This window comes from Lycium barbarum, chromosome 3, assembly GCF_019175385.1.
Source record: "Lycium barbarum isolate Lr01 chromosome 3, ASM1917538v2, whole genome shotgun sequence".
NCBI classification, from domain to species: Eukaryota; Viridiplantae; Streptophyta; class Magnoliopsida; order Solanales; family Solanaceae; genus Lycium; species Lycium barbarum.
In genome coordinates, this window is record NC_083339.1 from 36,345,284 (window position 1) to 36,354,558 (window position 9,275).

Sequence of the window (9,275 nt, forward strand, 5' to 3'; positions counted from 1 at the left end):
CTTCAGGGTGTACTTATACCATTATCCGTTTGTATTCTGCTCTATGTCCCAATTTCCAATCTCAAATTCATCTGGTAACTCAGTTGGTATACTGTACCATGCCCATGTCTTTTCTTTATAATTTATAACTTTGATTATCCACGTACGAAACCTTAACAAAATCTCGAAGTGACGAGAACCTTTCTATGTATAGCACAAAATCTCATCTGATAATCTGTAATCGAATAATCTAACCAATGTAGCAACTCATCCAAAGTCACATTCCACTCACTCCAATCAATAATTATTTAGGACTTATAATCGTTCCAAATTTTCGATTAGGTAGCACTTATATCCCGGTGATAAGTATCCAAGGCTCTCTTGTAACATTATTGTCACGACCCAACCCCGTGGGCCGCGACCAGTGCCCGAGCTGGGCACCTATACGTACCCGATACCCCAAATTAGCATATTAACAGAATAATAATATAATAATAATATTAGTGGTCGCTACAGAATTTAGCAGAAAAGCAGACTTGGCACACATAGGCCGATAAGGCCATCACAGAACAGAATATCCCAAACATATGTACAGAACCCACACAGATGTATCCACAGACCTCTACAGAACATATCATAATCATAAGACGGGACAGGGCCCCGTCATACCTTGAACAAAGTACATATCCAGATAGCAGTGACAGACTGTACCAAAAGATGGGCCCTGTAGAAGAGAGCGCCCCAAATAGCAGAAATAGGATCCTAAACGTGTGGATCAGCGAACCTGTCGTCAGTACCTTCGCGGCATGAAAACGCAGTCCCCGAAGAAAGGGGGTCAGTACGAAATATGTACTGAATATGTAAAGCGGAATCACAGAAGTCAAATCATAATGGTTACAGAAAATGAGTACAGAATCCAGAGTGTCAAATGCATATTTCCAAAACAGACAGAATGCGTACAGAAACATATGTCATATCATATCATATCCGGTCCCTGACACGGGACTCGGCAGACAGAATGTGGCCACCCTCCCGAAGTTGGTGCCACTATACAGAGGAATCAGAAAAAGGGGCGTGGCCCCGTATCATATAATGTCATATCAAAATGGCCATACAGATCAGAGCAGAATAGGCGGACATGGCACATCATACTCCACAGACCCATGTACGCGTATACCTGCCCCCTCACATCGGGACGCGGCGAACAATGCAGAAAATTATGCTGGACAACATATCCTGGCCCGGGCTCAGTGTGGGAAACATTGGGACATCCACGAATGGAGTAGTGAGAGACTAATGCAATTTAAAAATATCATAAATGTTTTCAAAGACTCGATGAAGCGTATCAAAGACAAACCAATCCAATGGAGTCGGACGGAATCATAATAAATGTATTTCGGATATCATAATAAATTACAGAAGTATAACTTTCCCGAAGTCATTCCGAGTGTCAAAATAATTTATAATATTTAACAGAATATTTAAAATAATATTCGTTAAGCGATTAGTTGGGTAATTAAAACATTTCTTTCAAAAATCGCTTAAAAAGGAAGCTTTAACACATTAGGGGCAAAACCGTAAATAGCGGGCCCGCCTTGGGACAAACAAGGCGGCGGGCTCAAATTGTGCCCTCTAAGCATATAGTATCACCTAAAAAGGTTATACAAACATTCTATGACTTTCTGAATAATTTAGAGCAAAATTGCATAATTTCAAAAAAAGCGTATCAAAATGGTTCAATTCTACTGAAGGAAAAACTGAAATTTTGTCTTGCGGATTCCGAGGGCCAAGAGGTCCTTCGAGGCCCGGATCCGACCCTAACACACTAGGGGCATGCCAAGGGAAGAATTGGGGTTGCTTTACATACCTTTCGCGCTCCTTAAGCCTTTCCAAACTCACTTCCCGTTTCGTCGAAAAACTGCAATTGGTCAAGTTTACCAATTGTGAATTATTAATGCCATTATTTCAACTTTAAGCATATTTGGCTACCGAAATTTCGGCAGCACTTCCCCTATACATATGACACCCCGAGAATTCAACTCGGCTATAAATCATCAACAACAACCCAAACGACAACAACAATATCAACAATGAACATTAAAACACAAATATCCTTCAACTAGCCATTTTTCTCACAAGTTGACATAATCTTCAATTCAACCCAACTTTCAACTAAGATCAATAATTTCATATTCAACAACCATCATGATCATCACCATATAGTTCTAGAAACATTTCATATCGTTTTCCTTAAGATATACACTCGATATACATGATATACAATCTTCCGCCAAAATCATAACTTATGCAAAACATCAAATCTTTGGCATACAACTTCATAACAAGTTTCCAACTTCCAAATTCATCAACCATAATCATAATTCACATCTTAACAACTTCATTTCCATAATATCACAAAATTATTCTAAAGTGACATAATCATCTACATTCCAACTTCAACCAAAATTCATTCAACTTTCATTCCCAATATAATTTCCATCATAACCACAACTAGAATGCAACATAAAATTCAACTCATATATGTATACAACATATATACACCCATGGCTACATATATATATACATACCCACTTTGCAAACTTCCTTATTTCCATAATTTCTACTCATTTCCACATACCACAACATAAACAAACCTTCATAACATAAGAAAAAGGAATTGATTCTTACCTTTTTCTACAAACTTCTTCACTTGAACAAGTTGTCAACTTGAAGAAATAAGTGCTCCTTCTTCCAAAACAATTACACCAAGTTGTAGAGGACACTTAATTTAGTAGGAATTCAACAAGAAAATAATTTTAGAGGCAAGATTTTGAGGGGTGATTTTTCTATGGCCAAACCCGAAATGCCCTCTTTTTGTTCTTGTTTTTCCTCCTATTCTTTCTCTTGAAAGTTCTATGGAATTTGGATGATTAAGTGGTCTTTTATTCATTGACCACATGACTTAATTCCATGGGCTTGGATCCTTTTTATGGACCATGGCCGAATGGCTCCTCACTTGGGCCTGAATTATTTTTTTCATTTTTTTGGGCCAACTCGGTTGGTCCCGAGTTGGGCCTAGCCCACTGACCTTTCGACCTTAAAACGTTCATATCTCCTTGTACCGACATCACCTGGGAACCCACGACCTATGGATGGAAAGCTAATTCAATTATCTACAACTTCTATTTCAAGGTATTTTCGAAATTCCAAACTTACAATACAGTTTTTGCCCCCCAAAGTCAGGTCACCCGAAAACGTTTTCTTAAAAATATTCGTTTGGAGGGTTTCCACTTTGATTTGGTCCAAAGGTACTTCATGAGTTGTGTTTCACTTTACATGTGTGATTCATATGACTTTTCAGATGTTCCAAAAAAAAATCTCGGTATGTGGGCCCCACCCCAGCAGATGCTCCGAGGTTCAAAAATACGGGATATAACATCCTCCCCCCCTTTAGAACATTCGTCCTCGAATGTTAAATTAATCTCATAGGGTTTGAAAATACTTTGGGGGAGTTCATGTTTACATACATCACATATGACACACGATTGATATTGGAATAAATTAAAGCAGGGATTTAAGGTTACCTGTGGGTATAGAGAACAAATGAGGATATTTCTTCTTCATTTCCTCTTCGGCCTCCCATGTCATTTCCTCTCTATTATCGTTCCGCCACAGTACCTTAACAGAGGATACATCTTTATTCCGAAGCCTCCTTACCTGACGATCCAAAATAGATACGGGCTGCTCCTCGTACGATAACTGCTCCGTCACCTGAATATCATCAGCAGGGAATACTCTGGAAGGGTCACCAACGCATTTGCGGAGCATAGACACATGGAATACCGGATGTACCGCTTCCAAATCAGATGGCAAATCTAACTCATAGGCGACATTTCCAACCTTCCGAACAATCTGATAAGGCCCAATATAACGCGAACTGAGCTTACCCTTTCTGTCGAACAGCATCACGCCTTTCATAGGCGATACCTTCAGGAATACCCAATCGCCTACCTGAAACTCCAACGGTCGACGCCGTTTATCCGCGTATGACTTCTGTCGGCTCTGGGCTGCCAACAGTCGCTCCCGAATAAGTTTTACCTTGTCCACGGCCTGCTGGACCATATCTGGGCCAATCAACTCTGACTCGCCAATATCAAACCAGCCAATCGGCGATCTGCATTTCCTGCCATATAGAGCCTCGTACGGAGCCATCTGGATGCTGGAATGGTAACTGTTATTATATGCAAACTCAATCAATAGCAAGTGATCATCCCAGCTGCCTCTGAAATCAATAACGCAGGCCCGCAATATATCCCCCAGCGTCTGTATAGTGCGCTCGGCCTGTCCGTCGCTCTAAGGATGAAAGGCTGTGCTCAGACTCACCTGAGTCCCTAGACCTTCCTGAAACGACCTCCAGAAACGCGCCGTAAACTGGGCGCCTCTGTCAGAAATAATAGATATAGGAACTCCGTGAAGCTTCACAATCTCTCTAATATAGAGCCTGGCATAATCCTCGGCGGAATAAGTAGTCCTGACGGGAAGAAAATGGGCTGATTTCGTCAGCCTATCAACAACGACCCAGATGGAATCATACTTCCGTGGAGTGCGAGGCAAACCTGTAATGAAGTCCATATTAATAACCTCCCACTTCCAAGTCGGGATTTCCATCTCCTGCAACAGTCCACCCGGCTTCTGATGCTCAATCTTGACCTGCTGACAATTAGGGCACTGGGCGACGAACTCTGTAATATCCCGCTTCATGCCGTCCCACCAGTATAAGCATCAGAGATCATGGTACATCTTCGTAGACCCAGGATGGACCGAATAGCGAGCATAATGTGCCTCGCTCATAACCTGCAGCCGAAGGCCTGCAATATCAGGTACACACAACCTGCCTCTGTATAACAAAGTACCGTCCGGTGAAAACGCGAACGGAGTCCTCTCCTTATCATAGGTTGTGTCCCTGTACTGAGCTAAGACAGGATCTTCGTATTGACGCCGCTTAATATCGTCCCTGAGGGATGACTCAGAAACCCCTCGAACAGAAATCCGTGTATCTCCAGAATCGGCCAGACGAACCCCGAGACTAGCCAACTGCTGAATATCACGGGCTATCTCTCTCCTGTCTGGCTGTAAATCGGCCAAACTGCCCATAGACTTCCGACTGAGCGCATCGGCAACAACATTAGCCTTACCCGGATGATACAGAATATCCACGTCATAATCTTTCAGAAGCTCCAACCACCTCCGCTGTCGCAAATTAAGCTCTCTCTGCCTGAAAATATACTGGAGACTCTTATGATCAGTATAGATATCCACATGAACGCCATATAAATAGTGTCTCCATATCTTCAGAGCATGAATTACCGCTGCGAGCTCCAGATCGTGGGTAGGATAATTCTTCTCATGCTGCTTGAGCTGCCGGGAAGCATACGCTATAACTCTGCCATGCTGCATCAATACACAGCCCAACCCCATGCCAGAAGCGTCACAATAAATAACATACCCGTCCGGTCCCTCTGGAAGAGTTAGAACTGGGGCTGTAGTCAACTTCTCCTTCAGCAACTGGAAGCTCCGTTCACAAGCATCAGACCACAGGAACTTAGCTCCCTTCTGAGTCAGCCTTGTCAAAGGCGCAGAAATCGAAGCAAACTTCTCCACAAATCTCCTGTAATAGCCTGCTAACCCCAGGAAACTGCGTACCTCTGTGGGCGTCGTAGGTCTGGGCCAATTCTTCACGACCTCAATCTTCTGTGTGTCCAGCCGGACACCATCAGCTGCAATAACATGCCCCAAGAAAGCCACTGAAGACAGCCAGAATTCACACTTAGAAAATTTCGCATATAATTTCTGATGCCGAAGTACCCCTAATACCGATCTCAGATGATCTGCGTGCTCCGCCTCAGACCGAGAATAAACCAGGATATCATCAATGAATACAATTACAAACATATCCAAGAATGGCCTGAATACCCGGTTCATCAAATCCATGAATACTGCGGGGGCATTAGTAAGCCCAAAAGACATAACCCTGAACTCGTAATGCCCATATCGGGTCCGGAAAGCTGTCTTAGGGATATCGGCCTCTCGTACTCGCACCTGGTGGTAACCGGATCGAAGATCTATCTTCGAAAAACACTTAGCGCCTTGCAGCTGATCAAACAAATCATCAATCCTGGGGAGGGGGTATTTATTCTTTATAGTTACCTTATTCAGCTGCCGATAATCAATACACATACGCAGCGACCCGTCTTTCTTACGCACAAATAATACCGGGGCTCCCCAAGGCGAAGTACTGGGTCTAATGAAGCCCTTATCCAACAAATCTTTCAGCTGCTCCTTCAACTCCTTTAACTCTGCAGGCGCCATTCTATACGGAGGAATAGAGATAGGCTGAGTGTCTGGGAGTAAGTCAATAGAGAAGTCTATCTCCCGCTCTGGAGGAAGACCTGGAAGCTCGTCGGGAAAAACATCTGGAAACTCATTAATCACGGGGACTGACTGAAGTGTCGGCGTCTCGGCGTCCAAGTCTTGCACCCGAACCAGATGACAGATATAACCCTTTCTAATCATTTTCTTTGCCTTAAGGTATGAAATAAACTTACCTTTCGGCGATGCTGTATTTCCAGCCCAATCTAAAACTGGCTCCCCGGGAAACTGGAAGTGAACTACCTTATTCTGGCAGTCAACATTAGCGTAACAGGAAGCTAGCCAATCCATACCCATAATAACATCAAATTCAGTCATATCTAACTCTACCAGATCTGCCTTAGTGTCACGGTCACAAACGATCACAGAACAGTCTTTATAAACCTGTTTCGCTACAACAAAATCCCCTATCGGTGTGGCTACCTCAAATGACTCTATAGGTTCAGACATAATACCAATTTTACCGGCAACAAGGGGTGAAATATATGATAAAGTCGAACTTGGATCAATTAGTGCATACACAGATCGAGAGAAGACCAATAAAGTACCTGTGACGACATTAGGAGATGCCTCCTGATCCTGGCGGCTGGCCAAAGCATAAATGCGGTTCGAAGGACCGCTAATACCAGAAGCTCCACCACGGCCTCTGCCGCGACCCGCTGGTGCCGAAATACCCTGCCCCGTAGGGCGTATAGCCACTGACGAAGATGAAGACCCAGCGGCTGATCCGGTAGGCTGCGCTGCACCACCCGAACTACCCTTATACGGGCAATCTCTCATAGAATGGCCCTGACGGCCACAAGAAAAGCATGCACCGGTGGCTCTGTAGCACTCTCCCGTATGGTATCTGCCGCAAAAAGAACACTGAACCCTGGGTGGCCACATCTGACCAGAACCCCTATCTGTCCGCGAACCTGAAGCCCTGGAGCTCTGGCCTGCTCCTGAATACCCTGGGCTATCGAATCTGCGACCTGCAGGCTGGGGAGGCGCGCTCTGCGCCGGCTGAGATGAGAATCTGCTAGGCTGCTGCGGCTGTTGGGGCTGTCTGCCCCGAAAATCTCCAGATGACCTGGCCCTATTGCGCTGTCTCCGATCCTGGCCCCTGTCAGGCTGGTGTCCTCCTCTGCCCCGATCCTCCATGCCCTGGGCATGGGCCTGGATACGGGCAATGTCCATACCGGGCTGAGCAGCCAATACTAAGCAGCTATCAACAAAATACCGATCCAGCCCCATAATATATCTGTGCATCCGGTCCGCCATAGTAGCCACCACAGTAGGTGCATATCGGGCCAAGGAATCAAACTCCAAACTGTAGTCCCGGATACTGCGGCCCTTCTGCCTCAATAATAAGAATCTATCAGATCTGGCTCGTCGCAACTCTGGGGGCAGAAAGTGTCCAAGAAATGCCTGAGAAAAATCGCCCCAAACTGCTGGAGGAGCGCCGTCCCCCCTGGATAGCCCCCATGACTCGTACCAGTTTGCCGCCACATCATATAACCGGTACGAAGCTAACGCGACTGACTCTGTCTCGGAAGCATTAATCAAATCTAGAGTGCGTCGCATCTTCCTAATAAACTCCTCAGGATCCTCCTCGGGCTTTGTTCCGAAGAACTCTGGAGGGTTACAAGTCAAAAACTCACGGGCTCTCGAACTATCACGCCTGACTGCCCGGTCACCTCCCAGTCCATGCCCCTGAACCTGCCCTGCCACAAGTCTAGTCAGCAACTGGACTGCCTCCCTCATAGACTGATCCTCAGTGCCTGGCCGTGGAGCTGGAGGCTCAGGTACTGGAACTGCGGGAGCTGGCAGTGGAGCCGTCCCCCGATCTGCAGCTACGGCTGCCCCAATCTCCTCCACGAGTGGCGGTGTAGAAGAACCCTCTGTCTGGGGCAAAGTCTCCGGAGCAATATATACCTGGGCCCTGGTAGTCCTCTGGACCCGGCTAGTCTCTCCTACGGCAACTGACTTGGCCTTTTGGGCCGCTGTCGCCTTTTTTGGAGGCATATCTGCAAATATAGCCACTCGTTAGGAAGGGGTCATCCTGATAACACAGCTCTATCGCACGATCTAAGACAGAAAGAAGGGTAGTATCCTAAATGCCCTGTAGCCTCCTGTTTATAGGCGTGGTGCACAACACACCGATAAACAAGACTCTACTAGACACGATCTGTGGACAATCCGAGGACGAACCGCTCTGATACCACTTTTGTCACGACCCAACCCCGTGGGCTGCGACCAGTGCCCGAGCTGGGCACCTATACGTACTCGATACCCCAAATTAGCATATTAACAGAATAATAATATAATAATAATATTAGTGGTCGCTACAGAATTTAGCAGAAAAGCAGACATGGCACACATAGGCCGATAAGGCCATCATAGAACAGAATATCCCAAATATATGTACAGAACCCACACAGATGTATCCACAGACCTCTACAGAACATATCATAATCATAAGACGGGACAGGGCCCCGTCATACCCTGAACAAAGTACATATCCAGATAGCAGTGACAGACTGTACCAAAAGATGGGCTCTGTAGAAGAGAGCGCCCCAAATAGCAGAAATAGGATCCTAAACGTGTGGATCAGCGAACCTGTCGTCAGTACCTGCGCGGCATGAAAACGCAGCCCCCGAAGAAAGGGGGTCAGTACGAAATATGTACTGAATATGTAAAGCGGAATCACAGAAGTCAAATCATAATGGTTACAGAAAATGAGTACAGAATCCAGAGTGTCAAATGCATATTTCCAAAACAGACAGAATGCGTACAGAAACATATGTCATATCATATCATATCCGGTCCCTGACACGGGACTCGGCAGACAGAATGTGGCCACCCTCCCGACGCTGGTGCCACTATAC

At 45.4% G+C, this 9,275-nt stretch overlaps 1 long non-coding RNA gene across 1 annotated transcript; it reads right to left on the bottom strand.

The window, feature by feature from the left end:
* Positions 1–451: 451 nt before the first annotated feature.
* LOC132633849 (uncharacterized) lies at positions 452–2,242 on the bottom strand. The gene is made up of 2 exons (XR_009579870.1): positions 1,847–2,242; positions 452–776 (listed from the first exon to the last, which is right to left on the bottom strand). It is a non-coding gene; the product is annotated as an uncharacterized LOC132633849 (long non-coding RNA).
* Positions 2,243–9,275: the final 7,033 nt, after the last annotated feature.